General features: G+C 45.0%; 1 protein-coding gene across 1 annotated transcript in view; it reads left to right on the top strand.

Annotated features, from left to right (window-relative positions):
• The first annotated feature begins 4225 nt into the window (after positions 1 to 4225).
• Positions 4226 to 20824, top strand: part of ZBTB22 (zinc finger and BTB domain containing 22) — a 33408-nt gene continuing 16809 nt past the window's right edge. Inside the window, exon 1 of the mRNA XM_073598221.1 lies at positions 4226 to 4339. The gene's annotated coding sequence lies outside the window, so the exon portion shown is untranslated. The remainder of the gene's footprint in view (positions 4340 to 20824) is intronic.

Here is a 20824-nt window from a genome sequence, read left to right as displayed (position 1 = left end):
TTACATACTAATGTGTGCTTCTCTTTTTTTTGTTTAAACTATGACTTTTTTTTTCTACCACCTAGCCTGGCCACAAGTATGAATGAGGTCCTCCAGCTTTTGGAAACTGGGACAAAAATATGATTCATAGGTCTGACACATGGTAATTATAAATAAATTCATAATAATAGTGTATCTGTGAAAACCGGTCCTCCAGGTTGAACCATTCTAGGTCTGGAGCAGCTTGCACCATCCATTGCCAAAGTATACAGATGAGCGTTATGATTTTACCTTCTGAAATCTTGGCTCTGTGCAAACATTCCACATCTTCTGTATGCTAGTCATCTGCCAGTTTATTATTATTATTCAGGATTTATATAGTGCCATTTATATAGGTACTGGGGTCACAGTTGTAACTGGGCCCCTGCTCCAGGGAGGGGGAGGGATCAGACTAATCCCTACTCCTCCTATACTGCCTGCCGTGAGCCAATCATAATGTGGAGCCAACATGCTGGGTGTCAAAATGTCTTCACTTTTCTGTTAGAACATCCAGTCACCAGACCTGGGAACATCTGGAAAACAGCTGGTCTGAGAATGGGGGTGCAACAAAGGATGGAGCAGGCAGCAGAGTTAAAGTGATACTAAAGTCTATTTTTTTTTTTTTTTTGTATTTCATTTCAAGAAGTCCAGGCTATACACAATGCATTTAGATATTTAAAAAAAATTCTCATAATGATTTGCCCAGTGCTGGTGCATGTGCATTCATTCTGTGCAGAGGGGGCAAACAAATTAACGTTATTAGGCTATTACCTGTGCTGGTTGAATGTTTTTCATTGATTTAAAATGAAAAATACCACATTTGACCACTAGATGACTACGAGTATCATAGGAATTTTCTATGACACTTAGTGCCATCTAGAGGCCACATGTGGTATTTTTCATTTTAAATCAATGAAAAACATCCAACCAGCACAGGTAATAGTCTAATAACATTTTTTTTTTTGGTCCCATTCTCACAGAATGAATCTACACACCCTTTCACAGGGCAAATTTCTATGCAACATTTTTCATAACTAGGTCCCCTTGTGTATTGTATGCTTCCTTAAATGTTTGTATTTTTGGTAGCTGGCCTGCCACAGCCGCTGGCCCCCTCTGTCCTGTTTGCAGGTGCCTCTTTTAGGTAGCTGCTTCTAAAGAAGACACCCATGTTTGTGTTCTCCCAGTTAGGACTGTGTGCGTCCATTGACACACAGTGCCCAGCAAGCCACACACCTACACCCTCCTCACAGCTTCTGATAGCTGCAGGAGCCAATGACTTAGCCTATTCTCACCTCCCCTCTGTAACCAGGAAGTTTGGGGATTGGCACAAATTAAGGAGGACCTGGAGGCATAGCTCCCAACTGTCCCTGATTTCGAGGGACTGTCCCTGATTTGGAGCAATGTCCCTCTGTCCCTCATTCCTCCTCATTTGTCCCTCATTTTGGTCTGATCTATATAGATGTATTTAACCACTTCAATACCAGGCACTTAGACACCTTCCCGCCCAGGCCAATTTTCAGCTTTCAGCGCTGTCGCAATTTGAATGACAATTGCGCGGTCATACAACACTGTACCCAAACAATTTTTTTTATCATTTTGTTCCCACAAATAGAGCTTTCTTTTGGTGGTATTTGATCACCTCTGGGATTTTTATTTTTTGCGCAACAAATAAAAAAAGACGAAAAATTTTGAAAAAAAAATAGTTTTTCTTTGTGTCTGTTAAAAATTTTTGTAAATAAGTATGTTTTCTTCTTCAAGGACGGGCACTGATAAGGCGGCACTGATGGGCACCGATGAGGTGGCACCAATCAGGTGGCACTGATGGGTACTGATAGACGCCACTGGTATGCGGCACTGATGGGCACTCATAGGCAGCACTGATGGGCACTCATAGGCAGCACTGATGGGCACTCATAGGCAGCACTGATGGGCAATCGTAGGCGGCACTGATTGGGTATTCATGGGTGGCACTGATGGGTACTGATAGGCGGCACTGGTATGTGGCACTGATGGGCACTCGTAGGCGGCACTGATTGGGTATTCATGGGTGGCACTGATGGGTACTTACGGGTGACACTGATAGGTGGCATGGATGGGCACTGATGGGCACTAATAAGTGTGCACTGATGGACACTGATGGGTGGCATTGCTGGGCACCACTGAATTCATTTGTTCCATAAAGGTGCCAGTCAGTGCCCATTTGTGGGCACTGATTGGCATAGATTGGGCATTCATTTGCACATGTGGATGGCCATGGGGGATGTACCTGGCCATCCACATGTTATGTGCTTCCCTGGTGGTCCTGGCGGCTTCCCTGGTGGTCCTGGGTGGGCATCCGAGGGGGGGGGGCTGCGCTGATAAACAATCAGCACAGACCCCCCTCCTGTTAGGAGAGCCGCCGATCGGCTCTCCTCTATTCGTGTCTGTCAGACGGGAGTGAGGAAAAGCCGATCAATGGCTCTTCCTGTTTACATCATGATCACCTGTGATTGGACACGGCTGATCACGTGGTAAAGAGCCTCCGTCGTAGGCTCTTTACCGAGATCAGTGTAACGGTGTGTCAGACTGATGCACCGCTCCACCGATCGCCACGCGGCGGCTGTTATCCTCCAGGATGTCATATGACGCCCAGTCAGGATAACTGAACCCCCGCCCGGCTGTCATTCTGCTATAGGCCGGGCGGGAAGTGGATAAAATGCACTTTTTATCTTTCAAAAAGTGTTTCTCAGTGCTAAACCTTCCATCTGATTTCTAAATTGCTGCATTTGTAAATTCCAAAAGCCAATATAAAGGAATAGTAGTGGTAAAAAAAAACACTTGTGGGTTTAACTAATCTTGTTTTTTTTTTGTACAATTCTCCTTTAAGAGGGCGTGGCAAGGGGTGTGTCCTATGCCTGCATACTTTTGCTGATAGGTGTCCCTCATTCCTATCTCAAAAAGTTGGGAGGTATGCTGGAGGTTGTGAGTAGGACACCAGGTAAGTGTTTGGGGATGTACATGTACAGGGGCTAATGCACAAGTACTAGGTACTAATGCAGCCATGACATTTGGGAATTCTTAAGCTGCAATATGTTGCCACTTTAACTTTTTCCTATGAAGACCAGAAATTCAGGGAAGCAGCACTGAAAGAGCAGGAGTCGGCAGCATTGAAATTTGTAAACTGCAAGGCCCAAGGTAAGAATTTTGACAAATAGTTCACAGGGCCTGGAAAAAGTATTCATACCCCTGTAAGCTTTACACATTTTGTCATGTTACAACCAAAAACGTAAATGTATTTTATTGGGATTTTATGTGATAGACCAACACAAAGTGGCACATAATTGTGAAGTGGAAGGAAAATTATAAATTGTTTTCAAAATTGTTTTATAAATAAATAAGTGAAAAGTGTGGGGTACATTTGTATTCAGCCCCCCTTAAGGCCACTTTAGGGTGACACGCGTCCCGCGATTTTGCCCGCGAATGGCGCCCAACTTCTGTTCTTGCACACAGGTCCGCTGAACGGGGTAACTACGGCACAGAACGGCAAATCCGCAGTAAACCAGGTGAGTTTCCAAGCCGGCCGGTCACATGACTGAGCATGTGGGAAGATCCGCTAAGTGTAGCTCCTCCCATCCTGCACCCCCCTGTAATATAAAATACATTCACAGCAGAGCAGTAAAGTGAGAGGTCTCTGCTCCAGGATTCTCACTATTGTATGAAATAATGAGTGTCTATGGGGGAGATTTACTAAAACTGGAGCACACAGACTGTAGAACAGAGTAACCAATCAGCTTCCAGGTTTTATTGTCAAAGCTTAATTGAACAAGTTGAAGTTAGAAGCTGATTGGCTGCCACGATTAGTTTTTTTTTCCCTGTGCATTCCCATCAGATGCACACCATGTCCTGGTCCATGCCTAGTGCAGCCATCCACCAATCAGCCTCCAGCCTCCTCCCCTCCCCAACACACATAAATCTTCGCCTATACATTGTGTGCCTCCGCAGCCGCACAAAGCCCCTCTATTTAACCCACGGGCCAATCAGCGCCTCCCTTTTCCAGCTGTTCTCTTGACGGACAGCCCTCCCGACCAACCGCAGCGGCCGCGCGGGCCCAGCGGACGCGGTGGCCTGAAACAAAAGAGGCGGGGTCTCCGGCGCTCGGCCGGCCAATCGGCGGCGGCTGCGCCGGTGACCGCATCCTTAAAGGCGAAAGGGTTTCTGTCGGCGTAGCGGGGCTCGCTCGGCTGTGGGCGGGGGTGGCTGGGCGCCCTTAAGGGAGGGGGCGGAGCCTGAGGAGGCCTGAGACACAGAGGGTGTTAAAGAGGCAGCCAGAGACAATCCTGGGGTGAGATAAACTGCTGTGTGTGCTGAGATTAGAATGCAGCGAGAGGGGTGAGACCGATCACCGACCTGAGAGCATTGTGTGTGTGTCCCCTGTGTGTACAATCCCTGCACCGCCTCTATGGGCTCTACATTGTGTGCAGTACAGGAGAGGGCAGCCTGATGTGCTATGCAGATTACTCTGTGTCTATATACTACTGTGTGTGTGTGTATATATATATATATATATATATTCTTCTGTATACATTACACTCTCATATCAGCCAGCTGCATGATTCTTCCCAGCAATCAGATGATTATTGATCAGGGTGTGTGATTTATATCTATTACATTACATTGTGCACATCAGCGCGCCGCTATATCCAGAACAGCGGGTGGTTATACATTCTATATGAATAAATATCACGTGCGCCACCTCCTGGTACTAAACCCAACGCCGAACATGTCTATTGCAGCTTACCAATCATTAGATGTGGCGGCTGCATTCGTTTTCTTTTTTTCAGGCTCCCCCCCCCCCCCGCACTGTTTTTACACCTGGTGATCTGGCCATTAACACACGTCCCTGTATTAGAGTGCCCCCACTCTGGAGGAAAGAGCACAGGAGGCACAGCAGCATTGTCAGTCTGTGGGGTAGGGGAGTGTTGGATGGACTAGCAAAGTGATGGTGAACCTTGGCTCCCCAGATGTTTTGGGACTACATTTCCCATGATGCTCGTGCACTCTGCAGTGTAGTTGAGCATCGTGGGAAATGTAGTTCAAAAACATCTGGGGTGCCAAGGTTCTCCATCACTGGACTAGGAGAAGTAACCACTTCCTGCCCCGGTCTATTCTGGTACTTCTCTCCTCCTACATGTAAAAAAATCATCCTTTTTTTTTTTTGCTAGAACATAACTTAACCCCAAATATTTATATATATATACACACACACACACACACACACATATATATGTATGTACATGTATGTATGTATATATATATATATATATATATATATATTTTGGGGTTAAGTAATTTTCTAGCAAAAAAAAAAAAAAAAAAAAAGATGATTTTTTTTTTTACATGTAGGAGGAGAGAAGTACCAGAATAGACCGGGGCAGGAAGTGGTTACTTCTCCTAGTCCAGTAATGGAGAACCTTGGCACCCCAGATGTTTTGGAACTACATTTCCCACAATGCTCAACGACACTGTAGAGTGCTTGAGCATCATGGGAAATGTAGTTCCAAAACATCTGGGGTGCCGAGATTTGCCCTCACTGTCCTAAATTTTTTTTTTTTCTAGCCCAATTTTTTTTACGCCGAGTAAATAGACACCTAACATGTCACGCTTTACCCACTTCCAGCCCAAGCCTCTCCTACATGTAAAAAATCTAAATTTGTTTTGCTAGAAAACTACTCAGAGCCCCCAAACTATATATATATACACACACACCCCTGTTTCCCCGAAAATAAGATCTAACGTGATTGTCAGTAATGGCTGCAATATAAGCCCTACCCTGTTTCCCCGAAAATAAGACCTACAAGGACTTTAACTAGGGCTTATTTTGGGGGGGGGGGGGCGGGTAGGACTTATATTGCAGCCATCAACAACAATCACACTAGGTCTTATTTTCAGGGAAACAGGAGATATATATAATTTTTATTATTTATTTTAGCAGAGATCCTAGAGAATAACATGGAGATTGTTGCAATATTTTATGTCAAACTGTATTTGCGCAGCAGTCTTTCAAACGCAATTTTTTTTTTTTTGGAAAAAATACACTTTTGAAAATAATAATAATAAAAAAAAAAAAAATAGTAAAGTTAGCCCAATGTTTTTTGTATAATGTGAAAGATGATGTTACGCCGAGTAAATAGATACCAAACATGTCACGCTTTAATATAGCGCATGCTCCTTTGAATGGCGACAAGCTAGGGGACTTAAAAATCTCCATAGGTGATGTTTTAAAAATGTTGACAGGTTAACCAGTTTTGCGTTAGATAAGACTTAGTACTAGTATTATCGCTCTAACGATCACATCGATACCTCACATGTGTGATTTGAACACCGTTTACATATGCGTTCGCTTCTGCCTGCGAGCACGGAGGGATGGGGCGCTTTAAAAAAGGTGTTTATTTTTTTACACTTTCCCTCTTACATTTTTTATTTCGCTGGCTGAAAAAAAAAAAATATCTGCAGCTGCACCGATCATCCAGATATCTCCACTCACAGTCCAGGATGTCATATGATGTCCTTGGGCGGGAAGGGGTTAAATACACTAAGACATTGAAGCCAAACTCCAGCTAATATTTTCACAGCAAACAGGTTTGTTTTTTTTATTTAATTTTTTTTACCTTTTGGGATAAATGTTTTACATGAATAAATAAAAGCTGATCATTGTAAGCCCCCCTGCCAGTGGTAAATTGTTTTATCCAAGGCCCCATTCACACCTCAGCGTTTTGTAGCTTGAAGCTCCAAAAACGCCGGAGGAGAAAAAAAAAAATCAATTATTCTCTATGGAGATGGTTCACATCTCCACTCCAACGCCTGAAGCCAAATGCCTGAAGCTCAAAAAAGTTCTGGAGCTTTTTTTTTTTTTGTAACTCAATTTGGGAGTTTTTCTGCTTTTTACATTGCTGACCTTACCGCGGCAAAAATCGCGCGACTTTCTGCCTGAAAACGATACGCTTAGGGATGCTCCGAAATATCGGTTGCCAAAAATTATCGGCAGAAAAGCGGGTTATCTGTGTTTTGCCGAAAAAAAGGGCGACAATAATGGCCCCAGAAAAACACGTGCGATTTTGCAATTTTCACAGGTCATGTGATTCAAAAACGCAACATGGGTGCGTTTTTGATGCGTTTTCAATGGGGAGGTGCGTTTTTGGGGCAATTTTTTATTTTTAACTGACCAAATAAGCAACAAAAATGCGGCAAGCAGGATTTTTAACACCGCAACAGACCAGTGTGAAGACATACATAGGTTTTAAAGTGATACTAAACCCACAATTAGTCTGTATATGCAGTAAATCATGCTTGTTATACTCACTTTGGAAACTAAGGGGTTAATCCTCCGCACTGTGTAAAAAAGGCTGTTTGACCCTGTCTTCTCTAGTCCTCCCCTTCTTATAGAGTCCCCAATCCATCTCCTGCAAGAACAGAGGCTAGGGGACAAACTGCACATGCTCAGTTTGGTGTGTGTATTACTAGAGTTTTTTTTTTCCGGAGAGTACATGTACAGCAGCACAGGGCCAATCAGCACTGTCCAGAGAGAGGGTCAGGGTTCCTGCAGCCTCATAGGATGGTTAGAGGAGAATGAAAACTTCTTCAAGCTTTAACCAGACACTGATAGAAGTCACAAGACTGCTATATACAGGCATACCCCACTTTTAAGTACACAATGGGGTTTATTTACTAAAGCTGGAAAGTGCAAAATTAGGCTCACTTCTGCATAGAAACCAATGAGCTTCTAACCTCAGCTTGTTCAGTTAAGCTTTGGTAATAAAACCTGGAAGCTGATTGGTTTCTATGCAGAAGTGAGCCTGATTTTGCACTTTCTAGATTTAGTAAATAAACTCCATTGTGTACCTAAAAGTGGGGTATGCCTGTAATGCTGATGAGAAAAGGTATTTAGCAGTTTATATTTACTAAAATAATTGCATTTCCATGTTCTGTGTACTGTGGGAGATCAGATATAGTGAATGCAGGGTCCTGGGTTCAATAACACTTTAAAGCGATGCGTTTTTTTTGGGCTTTTTTTAACTCAAAAGTGCTCCAAAAACTGCTCAGTGTGAAAGCACACCGCAAGATGGCCAAAAATAAACTCTTATTCATATAAATTCATAATATTAGTTAAAATGCCGAAATATAAAAATATATATATATATGTGATGCGCCGAAACATATCGGCTGAAAATGGGGGCGGGGCCCCGTCCCTGGTGCTGCCCATTACGGGAGTTTCCTTCTGGCGCGGCGTGCTGCAGTCCTCTCCTCTCTTCTCTTCTCCCTCCTTGCCGCGATCTCTGTTGTGTCACGGAGCTTAACTACACAGACCGCAGTAACGATGTCCCGCCTCCTGTGACAGACGGCACACTGATCCAATGGTGGGACATTGAATCAGTGTGACGTGATTACAGGAGGCGGGACATCGTTACTGCGACCCGGGCAATTCAAATGCAGCTCCGTGACACACGGAGATCGCCGCTCTGATTCGGGAACTGGCAAGCTGCATGATGGGCACAGGTGAGGCTGCATCTTATGGGCACATGTGGGCTGCATCTGAGGGGCAAACGCGGGCTGCGTGACGGGCACTGGTGAGGCTGCATTGATCTCTTGTATCATGTCCGCAGTCTCTGACCATCTCCTGTACCATGTCCTCAGTCTCTGACCATCTCCTGTACCATGTCCTCAGTCTCTGACCATCTCCTGTACCATGTCCTCAGTCTCTGACCATCTCCTGTACCATGTCCTCAGTCTCTGACCATCTCCTGTACCAGGTCCTCAGTCTCTGACCATCTCCTGTACCAGGTCCTCAGTCACTGACCATCTCCTGTACCATGTCCCCAGTCTCTGACCACCTCCTGTACCATGTCCTCAGTCTCTGACCATCTCCTGTACCAGGTCCTCAGTCTCTGACCATCTCCTGTACCATGTCCCCATTCTCTGACCATCTCCTGTACCATGTCCCCAGTCTCTGACCATCTCCTGTACCATGTCCTCAGTCACTGACAATATCCTGTACCATGTCCTCAGTCTCTGACCATCTCCTGTACCATGTTCTCAGTCTCTGACCATCTCCTGTACCATGTCCTCAGTCTCTGACCATCTCCTGTACCATGTCCCCAGTCTCTGACCACCTCCTGTACCATGTCCTCAGTCTCTGACCATCTCCTGTACCTTGTCCCCAGTCTCTGACCATCTCCTGTACCATGTCCTCAGTCACTGACCATCTCCTGTACCATGTCCCCAGTCTCTGACCATCTCCTGTACCTTGTCCCCAGTCTCTGACCATCTCCTGTACCATGTCCTCAGTCTCTGACCATCTCCTGTACCTTGTCCCCAGTCTCTGACCATCTCCTGTACCATGTCCGCAGTCTCTGACCATCTCCTGTACCATGTCCGCAGTCTCTGACCATCTCCTGTACCATGTCCTCAGTCTCTGACCATCTCCTGTACCATGTCCTCAGTCTCTGACCATCTCCTGTACCTTGTCCTCAGTCTCTGACCATCTCCTGTACCTTGTCCTCAGTCTCTGACCATCTCCTGTACCTTGTCCTCAGTCTCTGACCATCTCCTGTACCTTGTCCTCAGTCTCTGACCATCTCCTGTACCTTGTCCTCAGTCTCTGACCATCTCCTGTACCTTGTCCTCAGTCTCTGACCATCTCCTGTACCTTGTCCTCAGTCTCTGACCATCTCCTGTACCATGTCCTCAGTGTCTGACCATCTCCTGTATAAAAATATTTTTAAAAACAGTCACTTTCAGTATCGGTGCTATTTCAGTTTTCCGGATCAAGCAAGATTTATTTTTGGTATCGGTTTCAGCACCAAAAAACCCATTCGGTGCATCCCTTATAGACGAAAAAAAGGCCGAAAATTTTGAGAAAAAAAGTTTTGCTTGGTGTCTGTTTTATGTTATAACATTTTGTAAATAAGTAATTTTTTCTCCTTCACTGATTGGCAGCACTGATGGTCACTGTTGGGGCTGCACTGATCATCGGAGACACTGATGATCAGTGTCCTGATTGTCACGTGCTCTCAGTGTGAGGGAGGATTGCCGATAACTGGCAAATCTTGTTTACATTGTGATCAGCTGTGATTGGCTCTTTACCCTAAGGCCCCTTTCACACTGGGGCGGGAGGTGCGTCGGCGGTAAAGTGCCGCTATTTTTAGCGGCGCTTTACCGTTGGATTTGTGGCGCTATTCGGCCGCTAGCGGGTCGGTTTTACCCCCGCTAGTGGCCAAGAAAGGGTTAAAAACCACCGCAAAGCGCCTCTGCAGAGGCGCTTTGCCGGCGGTATAGCCGCGGTACCCCATTGATTTTAATGGGCAGGAGCGGTGGAGGAGCGGTATACGCTCCTTTTTTTTTTTTTTTTTTTTTTTTTACCGTCCTGCTAGCGTACCGCGCCAGTGTGAAAGCCCTCGGGGCTTTCACACTGGAGACACAGCAGCGGCTGTTTCAGGTCGGTTTGCAGGCGTTATTTTTAGCGTAATAGCGCCTGGAAAACGACCCAGTGTGAAAGAGGTCTAATTTGTGATCAACTGCATCTAAAGGACACAGCGTTTACAGATCACTGTAATATATATTTTTTTTTTTTTTTTTTTTTCTAAAGTTCCACTTTAACATTTGATTTTGGAGCAAATGGACTTTCCAAAATAAAAAAATCGCATTTACTGTTAGGAATGTGTTCGTTCAATAAAAAACTTTCCATCTTGCTCCTTTGAATTTTCTCATCACTGCGGTCAAAAATGAACGTCAGTTTGACCCCACTAATTTGAAAATCAAATGAGCATTCTAAAAATGAGTATTTTCAAAATGAAATTCTACTATTGTGTGTGTGGCCAGCTTAAAGTGGGGTTTTTTTTTTTTTTTTTATATAAAAATAACAGTCATGCTATATTTACCTGATCTGTGTAATAGTTTTGCCCAGAGCAGCCCACAATCCTCTTCTACAGGGGGTGCCCCTCTGACGCTCAAAGCCCCTTCTCTTCATCAGGTTTCCCACAGAAAAGCCGCTTTCCCTGGGGGCGCCCATGCGGGTGTGCTCCCGAGTCCCTCTGCTGCGTCCATTGGAACAGACAGCAGGACTTGGGCCCCACCCACTCCTGTGTCACTGCATTTGATTGGCGCCTGCTGCTATCAACCTGTCCAATGAGGAGAGAGACAGCCTCTTGAGCCATTGTGCTCGTGCACATCACTTTTTGATATGAGGAGACCTGGAAAGCCAGGATAAAACTCCAAGTGGAATATGCTGTAGTGTAGGTGTCTGCATGTGTATAAAATAGTACATTGTGCACAGCCTACAGAATGGATGGAATATATTAAATTGAGAATATATATATTGTGCATAACTACCCACTGCACTGTGAAATTATTGTATATTATGGATCCTTATATAAGTAATACTGCAGCACCGGCCAGCAAACCCAGGACAGATTTGAGATTACACAGTGCCTTGAAAAAGTATTGATACCCCTTGACATTTTCCACATTTTGTCACATTACATCCAAAAATGTAAATGTATTTTATTGGGATTTTATGTGATAGACCAACACAAAGTGGCTCATAATTGTGAAGTGGAAGGAAAATGATAAATGTTTTTCGAAATTTTTTACAAATATGTGAAAAGTGTGGAGTGCATTTGTATAGCGCCCCCCGGAGTCAATACTTTGTAGAACCACCTTTCACTGCAATTACAGCTGCAAGTCTTTTTGGGGATGTCTCTACCAGCTTTACACATCTAGAGAGGGACATTTTTGCCCATTCTTCTTTGCAAAATAGTTCAAGCTCTGTCAGATTGGATGGAGAGCGTCTGTGAACAGCAATTTTCAAGTCTTGCCACAGATTCTCTATTGGATTTAGGTCTGGACTGTGACTGGGCCATTCTAACACATGAATATGCTTTGATCTAAACCATTCCATTGTAGCTCTGGCTGTATGTTTAGGGTCGTTGTCCTACTGGAAGGTGAACCTCCGCCCCAGTCTCAAGTCTTTTGCAGACTCTAATGCCACGTACACACAAGCGGACTTTACGGCAGACTTTCTGAATGAACGGACTTGCCTACACACAATCCACCAAAGTCCGTTGAATTCATACGTGATGACGTAAGACCGGACTAAAACAAGGAAGTTCATAGCCAGTAGCCAATAGCTGCCCTAGCGTGGCTTTTTGTCCGTCGAACTAGCATACAGACAAGCGGACTTTTCGACCGGACTCGAGTTCAACAGATAGATTTAAAACAAGTTTCAAATCTAAGTCCGTCCAACTTTTGAGAAAACAAAGTCCGCTGGACCCCACACAATCAATTGAATCATTACAGGTTTTCTTCTAAGATTGCCCTGTATTTGGCTCCATCCATCTTCCCATCAACTGTGACCAGTTTCCCTGTCCCTGCTGAAGAAAAGCATCTCCACATGATGCTGTCACCACCATGTTTCACGGTGGGGGTGGTGTATTCAGGGTGATGTGCAGTGTTAGTTTTCCGTCACACATAGTGTTTTGCTTTTAGGACAAAAAGTTCAATTTTGGTCTCATCTGACCAGAGCACCTTCTTCCACATGTTTGCTGTGTCCCCCGCATGGCTTCTCGCAAACTGCAAACAGGACTTCTTATGGCTTTCTTTCAACAATGTCTTTCTTCTTGCCACTCTTCCATAAAGGTCAGATTTGTGGAGTGCACGACTAATAGTTGTCCTGTGGACAGATTCTCCCACCTGAGCTGTGGATCTCTGCAGCTCCTCCAGAGTTACCATGGGCCTCTTGGCTGCTTCTCTGATTATCGCTCTCCTTGCCCAGCCTGTCAGTTTAGGTGGACGGCCATGTCTTGGTAGGTTTGCAGTTGTGCCCATACTCTTTCCATTTTTGGATGATGGATTAAACAGAGCTCCGAGAGATGTTCAAAACTTGGGATATTTTTTTATATTCCAACCCTGCTTTAAAAATCTCCACAATTTTATCCCTGACCTGTCTGGTGTGTTCCTTGGCTTTCATGATGCTGTTTGTTCACTAAGGTTCTCTAACAAACCTCTGAGAGCTTCACAGAACAGCTGTATTTACACTGAGATTAAATGACACACAGGTGGACTCTATTTACTAATTATGTGACTTCTGAAGGCAATTGGTTCCACTAGATTTTAGTTAGGGGTAGGGCTGGGAGATTTTCTAAAAAAAAAAAAATCTTCGATTCTCATAAAAAAAACTCGATTCACTATTTGAATCGAGTTTTTTTTTTTTTTTTTTTTTTTTCCTTTGGAAACCGTGCCGGTCCCAAGGCGCTGAGGGCATGAGCTTTTAGGCGAGGCCGCGGCTTCGGCCTAGTCCGCGTCGTCCAGCCTCGCGGACTAGGCCAAAGCCGCGGCCACACCTAAAAACTCATACCCGCAGCGCCTCGGGACCAGCGCGGTGAAAAAAAAAAAATATCTAAAAAAATCGATTTGCTTAAATTTTGAATCGATTTGACCTCTCAACTCGATTCAAGATTTAAATTGATTTTTTTCCCCAGCCCTAGTTAGGGGTATCAGAGTAAAGGGGGCTGAATACAAATGTACACCACACTTTTCACATATTTATTTGGAAAAAAATCTGGAAAACAATTTAACATTTTCCTGCCACTTCACAATGATGTGCCACTTTGTGTTGGTCTATCACATAAAATCCCAATAAAATACATTTACGTTTTTGGTTGTAATCTGACAAAATGTGGAAAATTTCAAGGGGTATGAATACTTTTTCAAGGCACTGAATAGGGGCGTTGTCTACTGCTCACCAGCCTGCACATTATAAATGAGTAAAGGAAATAAAATGGATGCATTTCCATATACGCAGAGCTGCACATACAGGCTTCATTAATAATACAATGTTAGGTGCAGTGACCCATAATAACAACCTATAAATATAAAACCTGCTCAGTGGATGGAATAGCTGGTGGAAGCAATTACTTAGGGCTGGTCCACACCAGTGGTTGTATTGCCTCACAGCTGCTCGTGTGCGGTGTCGTCTTCCTGGTGTAATCCTGAACACGCCCGAGCCCATTCCTAGTGATGTGTTGAGGTTGGTGCATTGCACTGTTTCCTTTTTTTTTTTTTTAACCACTTAAGGACAGAGCCTCTTTTTTAGATGTGTTGTTTACAAGTTAAAAACATTTTTTATTTTTGCTAAAAAATTACTTAGAACCCCCAAACATTATACATTTTTTTTTCTAACACCTTAGAGAATAAAATGGCGGTCGTGGCAATACTTTCTGTCGCACCGTATTTGTGCAGCGGTCTTAAAAGCGCACTTTTTTCGGAAAAAATACACTTTTTTGAATTAAAAAAATAAGACAACAGTAAAGTTAGCCCAATTTTTTTTTTTAATATTGTGAAAGATAATGTTACGCTGAGTAAATTGATACCCAACATGTCATGCTTCCAAATTGCGCCCGCTCGTGGAATGGCAACAAACTTACCTTTAAAAATCTCCATAGGCGACATTTAAAAAATTCTACAGGTTGCATGTTTTGAGTTACAGAGGAGGTCTCAGGCTAGAATTATTGCTCTCGCTCTACCGATTGCAGTGATGCCTCACATGTGTGGTTTGAACACCGTTTTCATATGCGGCAGGAGGGGGGCTCCCCCACCGCTATTATAGCTATTATTAGCGGCGCTTTACAGACGTTTTAGCGGCGGTATTCGGCCGCTAGTGGGGCAGTTTTACCCCCGCTAGCGGCCGTTAAAGGGGTAAAAACCACCGCAAAGCGCCTCTGCAGAGGCGCTTTGCCGGCGGTATAGCCATGCTGCCCCATTGATTTCAATGGGCAAGAGCGGTGAAGGAGAGGTATACACACCGCTCCAAAGATGCTTCTAGTAGGGCTGGGGAAAAAAATCGATCTAAATCTTGAATCGAGTTGAGAGGTCAAATCGATTCAAAATGTAAGCAAATCGATTTTTTTTTTTTAGATTTTTTTTTTTCACCGCGCCGGTCCTGAGGCGCTGCGGGCATGAGTTTTTAGGCGAGGCCGCGGCTTCGGCCTAGTCCGCGGCTAAGGCCGGACGGCGTGGACTAGGCCGAAGCCGCGGCCTCGCCTAAAAACTCATGCCCGCAGCGCCGCCGGGTCTGAAGAGCTGTGGGCAAGGAGTTTTTAGGTGAGGCTGCTGCTTCGGCCTAGTCCACGAGGCCGGACGCCGCGGACTAGGCCGAAGCCGCGGCCTCGCCTAAAAGTTCATGCCCGAAGCGCCTCAGGACCGGCGCGGTTTCCAAAAAAAACTCGATTCGAATCGTGAATCACGTTTTTTTTTTTTTTTAAGAGAATCGAAGATTTTTTTTTTTTTTAAGAAAATCTCCCAGCCCTAGCTTCTAGCAGGATTTTTTTTCCCGTCCTGCTAGCGCACCGCCCCAATGTGAAAGCCCTCGGGGCTTTCACATTGGAGACAAGTCAGCGGCTGTTTCAGGTCGGTTTGCAGGCGCTGTTTTTAGCGCAATAGCGCCTGCAAACCGCCCCAGTGTGAAAGGGGTCTTAGTATTAGTTATTATTCATTTAGTTATTATTTAGAATTTTCAGGTTTTCTTATTTTCGTTCTTTTGAATTTTCGAATTTACGAAAAATTAGTTAAACGGGTTTTCGTTAATGTAAATTTTTCCAAATTAACGAATTTGTCGAATTTAGTCGAAAACTAATTCGGAACGAAACTAATTGCACACGTGTAACTGGAATCGCGCTGGTTCCCGCATCACAATAGTGTGAACCCGGGCTTATACTTTTCTTCCATGTTTTGGTCTGGCACTCTTTTCTGTATTCCTATGGTTTGAAATGTAAACAAACGCAGGCAGCGCTTATATCTTGTTACCTATGTAGATGGAGCGTGTATTTGCTGTGCTGAGGCAGAGACGGTCTGTGTACTCTGCAAAGTGCTGAGAGATTTGTTGGCGGTGTGTAAATAATGGCATCAAATGTACACATCCAGGTTTATTCAGCAGGCTAAAGGGGGCGTAACCCCTAACAGCCAATCAGATTCTAGTTTACTATGGCCATATCATCCAGGAGGTTGTGATTGGTTTCTATGGATCTCTGGTACATTTCATCGCTCTTTGCATTTTCTTACCGAGGGCTCATATAGGTGACCTTGTTTTTTCTGCACTTGACTTGCATTTGAAGCATTCTTTGAAGTAGAACTGTAGGTAAAACATTTTTTTTTCCATTTTTGGATACAGTAAGGGAGGGTAATTATTTATTTATGCCACATGTGCCCCATTTGGGAGATTTGCCCTTACTTTCTATCCCATAGCCAAAACAGGAAGTAAAAGGATATTCCTGCAAATTACCACTTGCCGACCGCCCCATAGCAGATTTACTGCTGCAGGGCGGCCGTGCTGCGCAGAATCATGTATATACAGTATCTCACAAAAGTGAGTACACCCCTCACATTTTTGTAAATATTTTATTCTATCATTTTATGTGACAACACTGAAGAAATGACACTTTTCTACAATGTAAAGTAGTGAGTGTACAGCTTGTATAACAGTGTAAATTTGCTGTCCCCTCAAAATAACTCAACTGACAGCCATTAATGTCTAAACCGCTGGCAACAAAAGTGAGTACACCCCTAAGTGAAAATGTCCAAATTGGGCCCAAAGTGTCAATATTTTGTGTGGCCACCATTATTTTCCAGCACTGCCTTAACCCTCTTGGGCATGGAGTTCACCAGAGCTTCACAGGTTGCCACTGGAGTCCTCTTCCACTCCTCCATGATGACATCACGGAGCTGGTGGATGTTGGAGACCTTGCGCTCCTCCACCTTCCATTTGAGGATGTCCCACAGATGCTCAATAGGGTTTAGGTCTGGAGACATGCTTGGCCAGTCCATCACCTTTACCCTCAGCTTCTTTAGCAAGGCAGTGGTCATCTTGGAGTTGTGTTTGGGGTCGTTATCATGTTGGAATACTGCCCTGTGGCCCAGTCTCCGAAGGGAGGGGATCATGCTCTGCTTCAGTATGTCACAGTACATGTTGGCATTCATGGTTCCCTCAATGAACTGTAGCTCCCCAGTGCCGGCAGCACTCATGACACTCCCACCACCATGCCTGACTGTAGACAAGACACACTTGTCTTTATACTCCTCACCTGGTTGTCGCCACACACGCTTCACACCATCTGAACCAAATAAGTTTATCTTGGTCTCATCAGACCACAGAACATGGTTCCAGTAATCCATGTCTTTAGTCTGCTTGTCTTCAGCAAACTGTTTGCGGGCTTTCTTGTGCATCATCTTTAGAAGAGGCTTCCTTCTGGGACAACAGCCATGCAGACCAATTTGATGCAGTGTGCGGCATATGGTCTGAGCACTGACAGGCTGACCCCCCCCCACCCCTTCAACCGCTGCAGCGATGCTGGCAGCACTTATACGTCTATTTCCCAAAGACAACCTCTGGATATGACGCTGAGCACGTGCACTCAACTTCTTTGGTCGACCATGGTGAGGCCTGTTCTGAGTGGAACCTTTCCTGTTAAACCGCTGTATGATCTTGGCCACCGTGCTGCAGCTCAGTTTCAGGGTCTTAGCAATCTTCTTATATCCTAGGCTATCTTTATGTAGAGCAACAATTCTTTTTTTCAGATTCTCAGAGAGTTCTTTGCCATGAGGTGCCATGTTGAACTTCCAGTGAGCAATATGAGAGAGTGAGAGCGATAACACCAAATTCAACACACCTGCTCCCCATTCACACCTGAGACCTTGTAACACTAAGGAGTCACATGACACCGGGGAGGGAAAATGGCTAATTGGGTGCAATTTGGACATTTTCACTTAGGGGTGTACTCACTTTTGTTGCCAGCGGTTTAGACATTATTGGCTGTGTGAGTTATTTTGAGGGGACAGCAAATTTACACTGTTATACAAGCTGTACACTCACTACTTTACATTGTAGCAAAGTGTCATTTCTTCAGTGTTGTCACATGAAAAGATAAAATATTTACAAAAATGTGAGGGGTGTACTCACTCTTGTGAGATACTGTATATATGTGATTCTGCACTTCCGGGTAGGGGGCAGAGCTCTGTTCTGACTGGGGAAGGGATGGAATTTGTGTCCCTGCAAAGCAGGGAATAAAATCCATCACTTCCCTGCGTAAAAGCAAAGTACACATAAACACTGGCTATGCACACATTTAACCCTCTGATCACCCTAGATGTTTAACTCCTTCCCAGCCAGTGTCATTAGTACAGTGGCTGTGGGTACCAGTGATGCAAATACAGTGATCAGTACTAAAAATATGCACTAATGCCCTGTACACACGACCGGTTTTGCCGTCGGAATAAACTCTGAAGGTTTTTCCGACGGAATTCCGCTCAAGCTATTTTGCATACACACACCAAATTCCGACCGTCCAAAATGCGGTGATGTACAACACATACGACGGCACTAGAAAAAGGACATTCAATAGCCAGTGCGCCACCCTTTGGGCTCCTTCTGCTAATCTTGTCGGAACAGCATACAGACGAGCGCTTTTTCCGATTAGTAATTTGTTCCGTCGGAAAAATATAGAACATGTTCTCTATCTAAGTCCGTGTGAATTTTCGACGGTAAAAGTCTGATGGGGCATACACACGGTCGGAATAAACGATAAAAAGCTCCCATCTGACTTTTTCTGATGGAAATTCCGACTGTGTGTACGCGGCATCAGTGTCAGAAGTGTTAGTGTCTGATTGTCCACCGCAATATTGCAGTCTCACCATAAGTCGCTGCTCTCCGCCATTACTAATATAAAAATAAATAAATACAAATTCCAGTGTATATATACCATAGTTTGTAGACGCTATAACTTTTGCACAAACCAATTAATATACACTTATTTTTCTTTTTATTAAAAATATGTAGCAGAATACATATTGGCCTAAATTTTATGAAGAAATGTGATTTTAACATTTTTTTTTATTGGATGTGTTTTATAACAGAAATTTAAAAAATATTGTTTTTTGTCTAAATTGTTTACAGTGCAAAAAATAAAAAACACAGAGGTGACCAAATACTACCAAACCCTCTATTTGTGTGGAAAAAATGACACAAATTTTATTTGGGTACAGCGTTGCATGACCATGCAATTGTCAGTTAAAGTAACGCAGTGCCATATCGTAAAAAATGGTCGGGAAAAGGGGTAAATCTTCCGGAGGTCTAGTGGTTAAAGGAATCTCTTGCTCAGGGTTTGTCAACCAGGGTTGCTAGGGGTTCCTTGAGCAATTTCCTCCTCTCAGATAGTTAATGGTGTCAGTAGGAACCTATCTGTAAGCGGGGAATTCTTTCCAATGACCACAAATGTTAGGCCCCTTTCACACTTATACGACTTTTGTACTGCAAAATCGTATGACATGGACATTCTCCATGATTTTCAATGACTACCATTCATATTGGCACGACTTTAAGTCGTGCCGACTTGAAAGTAGTCCCTGCACTACTTTGGTCCAACTTCTATGTGAGTTGTACTCCATAGACCTCAATGTTAAACCCTGAAGTAGCATGCAAATCGTGCCTGAATAATATAGACACGATTTCAGTACGACTTTGTAAGCACAAGCCTGGCTCGCTGATCGGGAAAGGGAAACTTTTTTTTCCTTTCGCGATGAGCGACAGGCAGTGCTGACAGCTGTCTGGTATGAATTCTGAGGGGGAACGCCGCGCCAAGTTTTAAATGAAAAAACGGCGTGGGTCCCCCCCCCCCCAGGGGCATACCAGGCCCTTAGGTCTGGTATGGATCTAAGGGGAACCCCCTACGCCGAAAAATCGGTGTGGGGTCCCCCCAAAATCCATACCAGACCCTTATCCGAGCACGCAGCCCGGCCGGTCAGGAATGGGGGTGGGGACGAGCGAGCACCCCCCCCCTCCTGGACCGTACCAGGCCGCATGCCCTCAACATGGGGGGTGGGTGCTTTGGGGCATGGGGGGCATCCTGCGGGCCCCCCCACCCCAAAGCACCTTGTCCCCATGTTGATGAGGACAAGGGCCTCTTCCCGACAACCCTGGCCATTGGTTGTCGGGGTCTATGGGCAGGGAGCTTATCGGAATCCGGGAGCCCCCTTTAATAAGGGGGCCCCCAGATCCCGGCCCCCCACCCTATGTGAATGAGTATGGGGTACATCGTACCCCTACCCATTCACCTAGGGAAAAAAGTGTCAATAAAAAACACAGTACACAGGTTTTTAAAGTAATTAGGCAGCTCCGGGGTCTTCTTCCGACTTTGGGGGTCCTCTTCCGACTTCGGGGGTCTTCTTCCAACTTTGGGGGTCTCTCCGGCGTCTCCTCCTGGTGTCCTGATCTTCTGCCAGCTCCTCCACTATCTTCTGCAGCTCAATTGCTAGCGGTGGCCCAGACTTCTGCCTTCTTCTTATCTTCCAATGTTGACACAACGCTCTCTCCACCTGGAATGGTCTCTGAGCGCTCCGCAATAGACTTATATAGGCGGTGACCCCGCCCCCTTATGAGGTCACTGTCCCGGGGCATGCTGGGACTGTGCCGTAATAAGGGAACGTGGTCATCACCCGGTGACCACGCCCCCTAAAACGTCACAGTCCCAGCATGCCCAGGGACTGTGACGGCATAAGGGGGCGGGGTCACCGCCTATATAAGTCCGTTGCGGAGAGCTTAGAGACCATTGCAGCTGGAGAGAGCGTTGTGTCAACATCTCTGGAAGAGAAGAGGGAAGAAGACGATCCAGAAGTCCGGGCCACCGCTGGCAAAAGAGCGGCAGAAGATAGGGGTGGAGCCGGCAGAAGATGCGGACACCGGGAGAAGACGCCGGAGAGACCCCCGAAGTCGGAAGAGGACCCCGGA

This window comes from Aquarana catesbeiana, linkage group LG09, assembly GCF_042186555.1.
Source record: "Aquarana catesbeiana isolate 2022-GZ linkage group LG09, ASM4218655v1, whole genome shotgun sequence".
NCBI classification, from domain to species: domain Eukaryota; kingdom Metazoa; phylum Chordata; class Amphibia; order Anura; family Ranidae; genus Aquarana; species Aquarana catesbeiana.
The sequence above is the reverse complement of the archived record's forward strand: the minus strand, read 5'-3'. Positions and strand labels throughout refer to the sequence as shown.